Source organism: Oryzias latipes, chromosome 20 (assembly GCF_002234675.1).
Source record: "Oryzias latipes chromosome 20, ASM223467v1".
Taxonomy (NCBI): domain Eukaryota; kingdom Metazoa; phylum Chordata; class Actinopteri; order Beloniformes; family Adrianichthyidae; genus Oryzias; species Oryzias latipes.
Genome location: NC_019878.2, coordinates 7,607,201 through 7,621,607, shown reverse-complemented (window position 1 = coordinate 7,621,607; position 14,407 = coordinate 7,607,201). Strand labels below are relative to the sequence as shown.

Here is a 14,407-nt window from a genome sequence, read left to right as displayed (position 1 = left end):
ACCAGTAAGTCATGCACCACTGCAGGGCTTTGTTCAACCTGATTTAAGCTTTTCTTGGTGTTTTTCTACTGGATAATCCAGGTGGTCTCTCATTTGACTTCTATGCATTTTTACACTGTACTATTTATTTTATGGTAAACAGGAGGCCAAGAGGATGGGAATGTTTATGTTGTAAAAGTACAACTGAGAGCACACTAGATGAGCATAAGCATTTTATTAACTACAATCAGCTTCTTGCATGGACTAATGCCAACACAGAGCAACTTTAAAAAATAAAGCTGCGTTTGCAGTTCCTGCCAGGAATAAAAAGAGAGATGGCAGCAACAACAGAGATCACCTGCAGGGATAACATGCATCTCATAAAAAAACTGCAGTTTACAGAGCTGTAACCATGATTTCCTTTACTGGTCAACATGGAACCAATTTTCTGCCATTTAAACTCTTAGTTAATTGCTTTGATGTGCAATGGGTCAGAGAGGAAAATCCAATACTGATAACCTGAGAGGAGGCCAACTTCCACCTACCATGGTGGCAAACCTCCCTCGATAAATTCCCCCAGTTTAGCGATGGGACAAGGACAGCTGGCCGATTTACCGGCCGAGTTGAGCTGTCGTTGAAGCTTGACAAAACGATGCATCTAAACAGACTGAATGACTGCAAGGCTTCCAAATCTGATGGCTGCAAACAATGCAGGGTCCCTGTCCCCCAATACTCCATACGACTTTCGGTACTGAAACATGTTTTTTGTCAATTTGGTACAATATGTTATACAGTACACAACTTGACTTATCACTGGTCATTCCTCTTCTGATGGATACTGATCCAGATATGGTGTTTCCCAACCCAGGTCCTCGGGGAATACAGTCTTGCATGTTTTCCATGTTGCCCTGCTTCTGCACACCTGATTCAGCTCATCATCACGCTCTACAGAGCGCTGATGATGGCAGTTATCAAAGCCAGGTGTGTTTGAAGAGAGTAGGATTGAAAAAGAATGCAGGACAGTGTTCCCCGAGGACCAGGGTTGGGGGACACCAATCTAAGACTTGTGATTTTGTTGAATGTTCCCCCAGTCAGGTAGGAGTGTGGTCATCACAACTGCATAGCATGATATTGAGATCCATCTATGATACGCAATTGGTGTCATTTGTACATTGAGCTACGGTCTTTACATTGATTAGGTTTTGTTATATCTTTTGTTTGCATTCAACCGGTCTAATCAAACAGAAATTAGTCCATTCAGGCAAAACTACAAACTGGAAAGAACATTCTGTGATAAAACAGTAAGCCACTGTGGCCAATTAAGAAATTATAATCATAAATCTGATTAAGTGTACTCATATACAGTACAGACCAAAAGTTTAGACACACCTTCTCATTCAAAGAGTTTTCTTTATTCTCATGACTATGAAAATTGTAGATTCAAAAAAGCCAAGTACAGAAAAACAAGTGGCCACCATTACTTTAAGAAATGAAGGTCAGTCAGTCCGAAAAATTGGGAAAACTTTGAAAGTGTCCCTAAGTGCCGTCACAAAAACCATCAAGCGCTACAAAGAAACTGGCTCACATGCGGACCGCCCAAGGAAAAGAAGACCAAGAGTCACCTTTGCTGCGGAGGATAAATTCATCCGAGTCACCAGCCTCAGAAATGGCAGGTTAACAGCAGCTCAGATTAGAGACCAGGTCAATGGCACACAGAGATCTAGCAGCAGACATATCTCTACAACAACTGTTAAAAGGAGACTGTGTGAATCAGGTCTTCATGGTAGAATATCTGCTAGGAAACCACTGCTAAAGAAAGGCAACAAGCAGAAGTGACTTGTCTGGGCTAAAGAACACAAGGAATGGACATTAAACCGGTGAGATTTTGAGATTTTTGGTTTCAACCCTCATGTTTTTTTGCGACCCAGAAAAGGTGAACAGATGGACTCTACATGCCTGCTTCCCGACGTGAAGCATGGAGGAAGAGGTGTGATGGTGTGGGGGTGCTTTGCTGGTGACACTGCTGGGGATTTATTCAAAATTGAAGGCATACTGAACCAGCAGGGCTACAACAGCATCTTGCAGCAGCACGCTATTCCATCCAGTTTGCATTTAGTTGGACCATCATTTATTTTTCAACAGGACAATGACCCCAAACACACATCCAGGCTGTGTAAGGGCTATTTGACCAAGAAGGAGAGTGATGGGGTGCTGTGCCAGATGACATGGCCTCCACAGTCACTGGACCTGAACCCAATCGAGATGGTTTGAGATGAGCTGGACCGCAGAGTGAAGGCAAAAGGGCCAACAAGTGCTAAGCATCTCTGGGAACTCCTTCAAGACTGTTGGAAGACCATTTCAGGTGACTATCTCTTGTAGCTTATCAAGAGAATGCCAAGAGTGTGCAAAGCAGTTATCAAATCAAAAGGTGACTACTATGAAGAACCTACAATATGACATATTTTCAGTTGTTTCACACTTTTTTGTTATGCATATAATTCTGCATGTGTTATTTCACAGTTTTGATTCAGTGTGAATCTAAAATTTTCATAGTCATGAAAAATAAAGAAAACTCTTTGAATGAGGTGTGTCCAAACTTTTGGTCTGTACTGTATCTCTCATGGGAGAGTGTTAGAGTGTCCAACTTTGACACCAGCAGGTTTTCAATCAAAACTGTATTTCTGTTTTAGGAGTTCTATTAGCAGTCTTATAATGTTGTATTTGTCTAACCCAAAACACTTTAAGATGCTTATACCAAGGACTAGCTGGGATTGGTCAATGCAGGGATGTTGGGATGGCAGTGGTCCAGAAAACACATCTGCTTTTACTGCAAATAAACATATTTGAATGGTAAGAACATCTCCAAGTACACCACTGTTGAGCATACTAGCTGAAAACTCTAAAGAGTACAATGGTTGTTTTTTTTTCAAAACACTTTCTCTGAATATTGCACTTCCTGAACTTTCTATTCCTGGAAACTAGGAAAGAGCATAGCTCCAACCCTCCAAATTATGTGGGTAGAAGCCAATCAACATGGTTTGGACATCTGATAAGGCTGCCACCAAGGCGCCATCTTGGTGAGGCTTGAAATCATGTCCAATTGAAAGAAAGCCAATGGTAGACTCCAGGCGTAATGGAGAGATTATATCTATCATTTGACCTGAAAATACCTTGTGGAAGAGATGGAAGAAGTGATCAGCAAGAGGGAAATTTGGGCTCTCTTGTTTAGTTGCTGATCCGACAAACCAAACCCAGGACAAATAGAATGTATACAGTATGTCCATAGAAAGACAAACTACCTGTTTTGTGCTTTTTAAATTTCTAAGTATATTAAAAATAAACTACAAGGAGCTCTAATTTATTTCCACTATCTGTAGCTGTGTTAAAAGACTGCAGCTTCTTTGAAAAGCCAGAAAAACCTGGATTTAGTATGATCTAGCTTAAACAAAGGAACTCTCAAAAACACCAGAGCCTGGAAGACGATAAGCGCCCTCTTCCTAAAATAAGCCACAAGCGCCGCACCTCTAAAGTCCATTGTTTCCAGTCTCCTTGGGTTTGTAAGTGACCTAAGTGCGTACGCTCCTGTTAAGTCCCAGTGATGCATCTGTTGGAACTGTGCACGCACAGGGCTTTTCTAAGGGATGACAGGCCATCACAGTCAGCAAACAGCAACCGTCCGCAGATTGTTTGTCTATGTGACATCAGTGTATCCAGCTGAGGGACTGTCTCCCTTTTCCTGAGGAAATGCGTCACAGCGGAGATGGAGGAGAAGCAACGGTGTCACAAATGTTTCCAATTGGACTCTTTTCAGGCTGACCAGGGTGAGAAATGGCAGGCACACCTTTTGCTTGAGATCTAAACACTTGGATGGTGCTGGGGACATATTTCACCTTCGGTGATCCTCTCTCCCATTTCAATAAGGACAATAACTCAGCTACAAGAAGTGTGGCCATATTATCTGAGTTATGTTGGCTCCAGCTATCCATCAAAAAGAAAATCCAACTGACCTCAGCATACACTTTAGTTTAGGGCAATTACAACATGATCCCCCGAAGCAATGACAAATGCAACTTTTAATCTTGTAAACATCTTTTTTTTTAAGTTTTAAGAGTTCTACATAGCAGACAGCAGTTGTGTAACTTATACTGTCTGCTGAAGCTACAGAAGCCTCTGCAAAGCAACAGGAACATGAAGATTTGGAACTAGATTTAGGAAAAATGACTTTTTTCTGTTAATGTTGAAAATAAGATACATTTACAATAAGGAACCCCTTCTAAATGTGTAATCTGGATTGTTTCAGGCGTTTTTTGAGACTCACTAAAATGTCTGATGATGAAAATAGAAGATGTGTTTTGGGAAAATGTCATTATGATGAATAAATGTATATCCGTCCATTTTCTATACCTGCTTATTCCTATTTTGGGGTAAAAGTGTTGCTGCATGGTGGCGCAGTGATAAGCGCTCTTGCCTCACAGTAAGAAGGCCCCCAGTTCAAGTCAATGGGGGGCCTTTCTGTGTGGAGTTTGCATGTTCTCTCCAGGGTCTCTGGCTTCCTCCCACTGTCCCAAAAAATTGGCCGGGATTGACTCTGGCAGCTCAGTGACTCCGTAAGGGACAAAACAGAAGAGGATGAGTGTTGCTGGAGCCTATCTCAGCTACTGTCGGGGAAAAGTGGGGACAGTTCGCCAGTCCATCACAGGGCGAATTCAGAAATATGCCAAACGTAATATATATAGTAAATAAAGCCATTGACAATTGCTAAGAGTAACTAGAACATGATTACCCAAAAATGTGAGTATAATAGTATCTCCCGTTTCTAAAATCTAACATCTATGCATCAATTTTATTAACCTGCTTTGTCATGCTCAAGACCACTGGGTTGCAGAAACTTACTAAGCAACTATTGGGCAAACGTGGGGTAACCCTGGACGGTTTGCCAGACCACGGCAGGGCTATAACACCTGACAATGTTCAACATTTTGTGTGAATCTGTACATACATGCACAAATTAGATCCCTTTATACATGTTATGTAATCTATCCATTTTTTCAAACCTGATTAATCCCTTTGTGTTGCTGGAGCCTATCCCAGCTACTGATAGGCAGAGGTGTTGAACACCCTATATGCATTATTGATTTTACTGACGTATTACATGTTAATATAAAAAATTAGGATAAGTACTTTTCCACGTTGCAGATTGAAGTTTAAAAACCCTGTCTATAAACTCCAGCAGATGCTAACCCTTTGCCTCGTCCTTCCCTACAACTGTTTTAAACAACGGTCTAATAAGAATCACCTGAAGCCACGAGGTCTCCATATCACATCTAGTTTGTTCTGGTTAATCCTTACATATAGGATGGGAGAATAGTGTGACTATGTACAAAACACAAACCCCTTTTTTAGCATTGCAAATATGGTTGTACGTTTAACATTTTTCAGACTAATGTCAAAAATTCAGGCACATTTTGAAGAGTGGCATAAAGCTTCTGACTTTGCCAAAACTCAATTCCCTAACTTCCTGTTTGCAGCTAGTTAGGAAAACTGAAGTTCTTGGAGTCAGGTCAGTTCATTAAATAGCCTTGGGGAGGCCTTTACACAAGCAGATCAAGTCCAATTCTCCTCAATCTAAAAAAGCAACACTGCACAACAGAAGCCGATCTCTTTTGTTTTATTTTACCTCATTTTATTTATTATTTCCAATAAAAATTCAAACAGGGGTGAGTTTTTTTTAATACAACCAGCTGTGAATCCTTCCTCGTTTTTTTGAAAAGGTTGGAAATTTAAAGTCCCACTCCGATCCTCTTTTGATCGTAAAAGTGTTCACAGTGGTCTTTTAATTATAATTATGCTGTTTTTAGGCAATATAAAAAACCTGGGTTTTCTAGGACATAGTTTCTGCAGAGCAAGAATAATGGCGCTATCCAGTCATACAGTTTAGATCCAGATTCCACCTCAGACGAGGAAAAAAGAGACGTACATGGATCTATTTGTCTACAAATGGTTGCATCAGAGTAGAGAGGAGTGGGGAGCTTGTGGCCATCTGCAGCATCTGCATCACAGCTACAAGTTTTTTGCAACTGCGTTTTTTCAGTCTGCTCCTGATTTGTATCGATTGGAATAAAAAAAAAATCAGAAATGCAGTATTAATCTTAATTTTGTTTAAAGATTTTTTCCATCATGAGAGACAGAATATTTTAAAAACACAATTTTCCTCGGAGTGGGTCTTTAATAATATTGAACCAAGATTACAACCAATATAAACCAATGGGTCACTTGATCCCAATCTCTGTCACTCTTTGTACTCTAATCATAATTACTCAACTGTTCATGTTTAAGACAATCAAGAAACTCCTAATCATAAATTTGCTAATTAAAGCCTGAAGGGATGATCTCTGATTCCACATTAATGAGTTTCCTTTCTATCGACGTCACAGGAGCAGCACAATTAAAGATGAATCTTTAGCTTGTTTTGTCAGAAATATTGACACGTCGCCCCTTTCATCTGTGACTCTTGCCCAACCCAAGCTGTTCCCATTCCACTGCGAGACCTGCTCTGGCAAACGGGTTGCAAAAACATTCCCTGTGAATTGCTTCAATCCAAAAACTTATTAGAGTCAGGCTCCATAGCAGAGAAATCAAAGGCGGGGTGGGTTGGGAGGGAGGCTGTGGCAGTGAGGAAGAGATGTTTCATTCCACCATCTCCCAGCACATCAGAGTGTGCACAAAGGAGGTTTCTGGCTTTGATTTGTTCCAAACGATGAGGCCAAACGTTTGTCCTTCAGGTTTCATGCAGTGGTGAAGTTCTTCGCCCCCTCCCCCTCCTCCCAAAAAGAAATTAAAAGGACCTTGTGGTTCATAAATGCACAACCAGCAAGACACTGACGGCGTAATTATGTCAACAGGCTTATTTTTCCATTGTGTAACCAGACTTAGCTCGGTTCAGCTCCTACATCGCAGTTTGACGTCACTGCTTTTTCTTCATCTGAAAGCTTCCAACAGCGGTTTGGGGCGGAACAGTGATCATGTCACACGAGAGGACTCAAAAAAAAACAAAAACATAAAACACAGGTTCTGAAGCATGCTAATCTGCAACGCTACTCATTACTGTAGGCTTCACCTGCAGAGCACTGAGCCCAGCCCATGCTGCTTTGGAGCCTGCCAAACTGACTTCATGGTAATTAGTGTCTGTCAGGGTCTGGGGCGTGCTGGAGACGACAGTGGCATGGTTTATCAGCATGGAGCAGGGTGATCAAAGGACTCGCAGCTCTGGCTTTCTGCTAATCAGATGTGGACTCTGCATGTCTCCTGCTCAGCACTGTGGAAGAGAAAGTAGTAAACAATCCGGCAAAACATGTATTACCAGCAGATTTGAAGCCATTAAAATGGCTTTAAGGGATCAAGAGAGTAACGTGGGGGCGCGGTGGAGTCGGGTGAATGCAGGAACCGCTGTGCTCTTGGTGGCGTTGCCTTAGCTTGTCTGTTGAGCATCCAGAATTCAACAATAGCCACAAGATCCCCATTCAGTTTCACGCCGTGCCTCCAACTGTATCACTCAGCTGCCTTCACACAGATCTGGCTGGCTTTACCCTCCCACCTTCCCCCCGCCTGCGTCACCTCTGCTGTGACATCACCTAGGACCTAAGAGGGGATCCCTGTAGCCAGGCAGCATCACATGACTTTTCCAGGCTTCGGCTCCCCGCCGGCAGACAAACTCATCCTCCCTGACGTGCAGCTTGGCCTAGAAACGGCGCCTAAGATTGACAGAGAGAAAACAGAGCTGTCTGCAGCCGCAGATTCCTGATCTAATCGGTGCGCACGCGCTCCAAAGAAGGAGCTATCTGGCACACACTTGGAAGCCGAACCAGTGTAAGTCCTCTCCGAGCCGTGGAGAAGGGGGGCCCCCCGTCCAGTTTCGCTGACCAACCCATTCTTTTCACTGCTGGATGGAATTAATGAGCTGCTTCCTTCCCATTCCAGCGTACTCCACACCCTAACCTCCTTGGGGCATCAAGCCCGGCCTTGAGTTCTCACCCCATCCCAGTCTCTGGGATGTGTGAAACACTAGCCACACACCCCTAAGCTCACGCCTGAAAAGACCCAACCATTAATGCCACACTTATATTTCTATTTCACATACATCTCTCCGGTTGAGTCCAGCGATGGGGAAATATCTCTTTGCTGACATTTACTAACAGCTTTTGATGAAAGCTCACTGAGCTATGAAAGGTCTTTGGTGGGAAGGAGCAGACTCCTGGGAAGGGTTTCCATAAATACTCCGAAAAGCATCATATTTGTTAATCAAACCAAGGTTGACACATCCTTAGTTCTTTTTTTTTTTTTTAGGGGGGAAAAATAAAATAAAACTTCAACTGCCAGGTATGTAGAGGTCCCCTAGAGACAGCAGCAATTTACATGAAAGTAGCCCTAAAATAAAAACACAGCAAGCCCTCTGACATCACTTGGAGTGTGAGGGCATACCATCCGGCCTCGTGGAACAACACGCTCAAATGCACAAATCCTCTGGAATTGTCTGCAAAGTGACAGCCAGAGAAGGAGCCTGCAAGAGGACGCAGAAGGGAGGTCAAGCTGCAGCCACGATCACGCACACATGCATCCTCCAGGTGTGACAAAGTGACAACACGCACACATCAAAGCAGCCTAAACTTGGCACGCTGTTTGCCAGGCGCTATTTGCATATGGTGTTCCTCCGCAGCCAGCAGAACAGAGAGCTGGCACACAGTGGGGCCTGGGTGCTGTCATGATGTCGTTGTGGGATGATTGATGCTGTTGCGTGGAAAGGAAGGTGCACCGATGTGACGTGGAAATGGGGAATTTCCCTTCAACATCTGTCTGGTTGAGAATTTGGCCATGAGAAGAATATTAAAAAAAGAAAGAAAGAAAAGAAAAAACAACAACAATCGTCAGACCAGCAGAGGATGGATGAAGGTCCTGCGTGGAATTCTGACCGATCCCGGGTTTTAACTGGATTTCACGACAAATCAGCTGCCCCAGATCCCCCGCGCGCCGTGGTTCAAACAGTGGAGGGAGCAATGGAGCACAGCATCCCTATAAGTTACAGCTGATGCCAGTGTGAAACACAACACGGCGAATCCACGCTGCGCCCCCGCAGCCTTCCGTGTTTTTCTTTTCCAAACGTGCGCGCGCCGGCACAGACCAAGAAATCTGCGCGATTTGAGCGGAGTTTGGCCTCTGTTCGGCGGCGGAGCTAAGGCTAGCCAAGGCTAGCTCCATCAGCAGTCTGTAACCTTCAGCTGATCGGAGCGCATCCGCACACGCACGCACGCACGCAGACTGCGCAGGCAGGCAGACAGGCGCTCCCAGCCGCGCACGCTTCAAGTTACCAAATAACAACAGCGATACGGAGCGGATCCTCCTGCAGCTTCACCTCTTCCACCAACTGTCACCATGTGGGTTCTGGAGCTCCAGCCGTGACAGCTGGGTCGGATCGGCTTGGCTGCAAGTTGAGGGACCTCTGGAATTGTTGGAGGCGACTCTCTCCGCCACCGACCGTCTGGCTCGCCTCCGCGCGCGTCGTGGCACGAGGAGAAAATCCCCGAAAATGTTTTTTTTTTTTTTTAAATAATAATAATAAAAATGAAACGCGTCCCCGTCGACCTGGATACCAATTTACCTGCCAAATGCGCCGCTGCGTGCTCCCCCGCGCTCATCCCCGCCGCTGCTCTGGACGGACTGAGCTGGGATCTGCTGAGGGAACGGCCCCCCTTCCCCACAGCTGCGTGGAAACATCCCTCCTCTGGAACTGGGAGGCAGCTGGATTCCGCTCAGCAAGAAGGTCATTTTACTCTTAGAGCTTCTTTGACAAAGTCATCCGTGCTCCGACAGATTTACTTCATTTCATCTCGACTATTTATATTACATAATAAAAAAATAAAAAAATCAACACTTGAAAAGATGCTAACCAGTTTTATTTTAAGGCATTATTTGTGATATTTCTGCCCAGATCAAACAATTAGACTTCAATTTTGAGGATGTCTGAGGAGCAAAATAAAATAGTCCACATTATTTGATGTTAAAAAATAAATGCCTATCAATCTTCTTTATACATTTTAACTCCCCCACCATTATAGTACCACCACCATGTTTGACTTCATGGAGATCTAACAACGACAGTTCAATTTTAAGTGATCATTTCATTTATTTAGAAAGAAAATAAAACATTTCACATAATTTGATGTACGCCCAAAAAAAGTCTGACTCCATAATCGCCTTCATGAATTTAATTGTGCCCTTTTTTGGCAGAATTGTTTTATTTCATCAGTGTTTTCCATCATGAAGCTCAGGGATTCAACACTGATTTAGTTTCCGTTTAGAGGTTTACCAGCTGATTTGTTGATTGTTCTTCAGAACAAGTCATGACCTCACCATGGAGATTTTCCTTTCAAATGTTCCAGTAGAGCGCAGAATCAGTCCATAGACAATTTATCCAGATATTTTTGTCAAATGTAAGTTAATTCTATGTTATTGCTTAGCAGTGTCTTTCTTTTGGAACTGGATCAATTTTTGACCTAAACAGATTCGGCTAAGACCTGCAGTTCTTTACATACTGTAACATTATTGTTCTATTATAACCTCCTGGATAACTTGTGTTTTGTGGATCATTATGGACTGGACTGGTGATCCTTTTGGTCCAAGTTCTGTGTATCCGTGTATGACATGTTGCACTGTTCCTTGGAATCCTTTAGTCTTTGAGATCTTCGTTTTTTTACCAGATTGTCTAAAACTGTTTTCCATCTGTGTTTTTTTTTTTAAATTCCATTTCATTTTTAATATCAGAGTGTGAATTCCAAATTTACAGAGACACTGTAGTGAGCATTCAAAGGCAGCCAGAGGTTTTAGAAAATATGAAGGATCACATTGTGCCAGGTTCTTAACCCTTGTGCACTTAACCTATAGGCACTTTAACATTGGGAGTTGGGTCATCTAGACCCATTAGACAGTGCGCTGAACCTTTTTTCTTCAATGATTTGTGATCTTCACTGGTGTCCATTGATTACATGAAATCTTTCCACCTTTATCCACCTTTGTCATGGTAGGAATAACACGTCAATGTAAGGGTGGGGTCATCTAAGATAGCACAAGGGTTAATGCCACACTGAAAACGAGGCCCGAGCGACAGACGACCCAAGCTCCAATGTCCACATGAAGCCAGAGGACCATGCAGTGAAGCTGGAGATGATGGATGTAGAGCCATTATAGCTGAGTGTTTCAAAGCTTAAAGTTGGAATGGATCAATCCTGTGGCTGAAGAGGGACTGGGAGGTTTTATCTTCATGAAGTAGACACTGCCTTCTCCTGTTCAATGGTTTCTTTGGAGGGCAGTGTGTTTATCTCTTGCGTCTCAGTTTTCTTCAGCTTGGTTTTGTCAAACCGGCTCACCTCAGTGATGTCAGGTTTGTCATCCATGTTTCCGGAGAATCAGGTGTTTGCTCAGAGAGACGACGAGACCACACAATCATTTCCTACAAGAGCAGAGATAGCAGCAAAACTGTTTTCCATCTGAACTTGGGCTTCTTCAGATGGCATTTTAATGTTGATCTACATTTTTATGAGATCCTTTGGCATATTTCACTTCATGCTTCTAATAAAAAATCATTTTTTGGATGAAGAGATCTGGGAGTAATCAGGCCTGGGTGTGGCAAATGAAACTAAACTATCGATTTTCCAAAGAAGTGTCAGCAACCACAGTGAAATCATGATTTAGAATGGGGAGTTATCTTTTTGATATGTAGGTTTGGACTTTTTTTGCCCCAAATTAATAAGATAATTTTTTTTCTCTGGAGTCACAAAGGTCCTCTTGTTTGATAATCTAAAATATTATAAATCATGAACATGTTAGGAATTAGAAGGAGGCAGCCAGTTTTCTGCAGCACTGTACATGGACTCCAACACTTGATAAGATTATGTATGGTAATCCTCTCATGCTAATAAGATAAGTAGAGCTTTATTAAAAATTAAAAACTCGCATTAAACAGAAACCACTCACATAATTTCTGGCTTTAGTTTGCTCCCATCATGCCTCTCCAGGTATGCCATCCTACTTTAATGATCAATTAATTCTGATTGGATAACATCTCAGGGTTCTTTGTATCCATTCTATAATACTGGAATTATTTTTCTATTAAGGTTTGAACCTTGAGTGTTTAAATAAAGAGAAAAAATGGAAATGGTCATGTCTGTTGGAGAAACGTGTGTAGTGAGGGATTTTACAGACTTAAAACATCTGTAATTATTATAAGACATATAAAAAGTAAAGATGGTCACTTTAAAATGTAACTTCCTTGATAAACAAGGGGAACACTTTTGCACTATTGTGGCTCCGTTGACTTATTACAGCCAGAGAATTAAACATCCTTGGAGAAGAAATAATCTAAATCTAAAAAAAAATCTTTTAATGTCATAGTAATTCAGAAATCAGTACCGGTAATTTTAGTGCAGCAAATTTAACCAATAGTCTAAAAATCTTTAAAAAACAAAACACTTTCATTTGGGTTGAATTGGCCTTTATACCTAACAAACATTTTAGACCAAAAGGTCGTTTTTAGGCTGCAGTTCAAATACTGATATTAGAAAAAAAATATTTACAACAGTTATTTATTTTTATTTCTACTGTAATATTTCCCAAACCCTTCTTCACGCCCATCTGTCTCCATCCTCTGTGGGCTGGAAGTCTTTTTTGAACTTAAAAGCAACAGAGGACCCTGAAGCCTCCAAAATATTTACACAGGTGCTGCCTATAACTGAATCCCCCTGAAAATAAGGGAGGCTGGTGGGCCCCCACTGGCTGACCACTGAAATACATTCTGTCATTTATCTGTAATGACCGCCTTGGCTGTCCAGTTTAACGGATCGCAGCTGCTAACAGCTGTGCTCTTCACAAAAATTGTCATGTTTGCATAAACTTTGCTTCACTTTGAATCACCTACTTGACGATTATATTGTTTCCTGTGAAGCCAGACGGTGTTCCAGTTGTTGACTTTACATGCCCTCTAGCCCGCGGTGTACGAAAAAAAAACAGCCCAATGACTCAGTAGACTCAAAACGTTAATCTGAGCTCCAGCTCGCCCTTAAAGGATGCATCCTTAAAAATAAAAAAGTTGGAACAACATGAAATGTCAAAAGATAAAAAAAAAATGTCCGGAACGAGAGTGGGGCCTGACAAGAACAACAGAAGAAGACGTGACGGCTGTGTTGTTACAGTAGTTTGGAAAGGGCATATCACTTGGGTATATCAGCTTGTCCTGTGACTCACTGGAATCTGCTCAGTCTCACTGGAGATCAGCACGTGTCCTGCTCACTGTGCCGAAATGTTCAGTGCGCTCCTCACGTAGCACTTACTTCCAACGGCCCAGCGCCGCAGCCACGTCTGTTTTCCATTGTGCCGTCCACATGCAGCTCATATGTAGAGCAGTTAAACGTGGTTCAGAGACGCTGATGTCATGGCTCCTTCTGCCAGCTGTGGTTTTGAGGTTGAGCGTTTCAGAGCTCGCGGAGCAGCGTTGCCCGCTGTGGGCTGTTGCATTTGAGGCTCCCGAATTCCCTAAAACCCTGGACCAACACCATGCCTCTGGAGGCGTGTGCATGTTGGTATCTGCAAAAAACATGTTGTTTTGGTTCTAAAAACATGCTGAAATATGGAGGAAAACAAAATTAGTAAAGAAGAAATGCCTTCCTTGAGACTTCCAACAATTCAGGAGAATTAGAAAATGACGACATATGAAAAAGAAAAAAATTACAGAAGAGGAAAAAAATATTTTAAATAGGGTAAAAGATTGGTCCAAGTAAGCATTGCTATACATCTATTTGCCCATCAATTCTCTCAGGTCAGCTGAAGTGAGTCTACATTCACAGCGTGCATGTGGCGTGTGTTCTTTAACATGCATTTAGCCCATGGTGTTCACACTGGACCGCCACTATCTGATACTAGCGCATGCCCACCACCTGCAGTTGGAAAAGGCTTGGTGCTAAATATTGAACCTGTGCAAACTTCGTAAATCTCACCCTAGCCTTTTGCTTTTGCTTTCACAGCTATTCTGATGCGTGAAAGACTTGCTGTCATATAATTCTAGCCGAGCACCAACCACTTTCATTAATTTCTCTTTCTTGATCAACTTTTAAATAGTTGACTGTTCCATGAATTAAAAGGGATGCCATCCCAAATCCACTACCAAATCCAAGTCCCTGATTGGTCAAAGTTCAACCTGGTTTAGCTTTCAGAGGGCGTTCAATGGTACAAGAGTTTTGTACCCTGGAGCCCAAGACGCGTGTTTACATAGACTTTTCATTGAAAGTGGTCACTTGAATGTTGGCGATATGAATTTAACATAAAGGTACACATCACAACTGCCACTCTGTTCAAAATGGTGTACTCAATAAAGTTTTGTAAAAAT

General features: G+C 42.4%; 1 protein-coding gene and 1 long non-coding RNA gene across 2 annotated transcripts in view; one reads left to right on the top strand and one right to left on the bottom strand.

Annotated features, from left to right (window-relative positions):
* The window catches only part of jcad (junctional cadherin 5 associated), a 25,380-nt gene extending 15,659 nt beyond the window's left edge, over positions 1-9,721 (bottom strand). The window contains exon 1 of the mRNA XM_004080907.4: positions 9,632-9,721. The gene's annotated coding sequence lies outside the window, so the exon portion shown is untranslated. The remainder of the gene's footprint in view (positions 1-9,631) is intronic.
* Positions 9,684-14,407, top strand: LOC110017298. The gene is made up of 2 exons (XR_002292662.1): positions 9,684-9,793; positions 11,055-14,407. It is a non-coding gene; the product is annotated as an uncharacterized LOC110017298 (long non-coding RNA).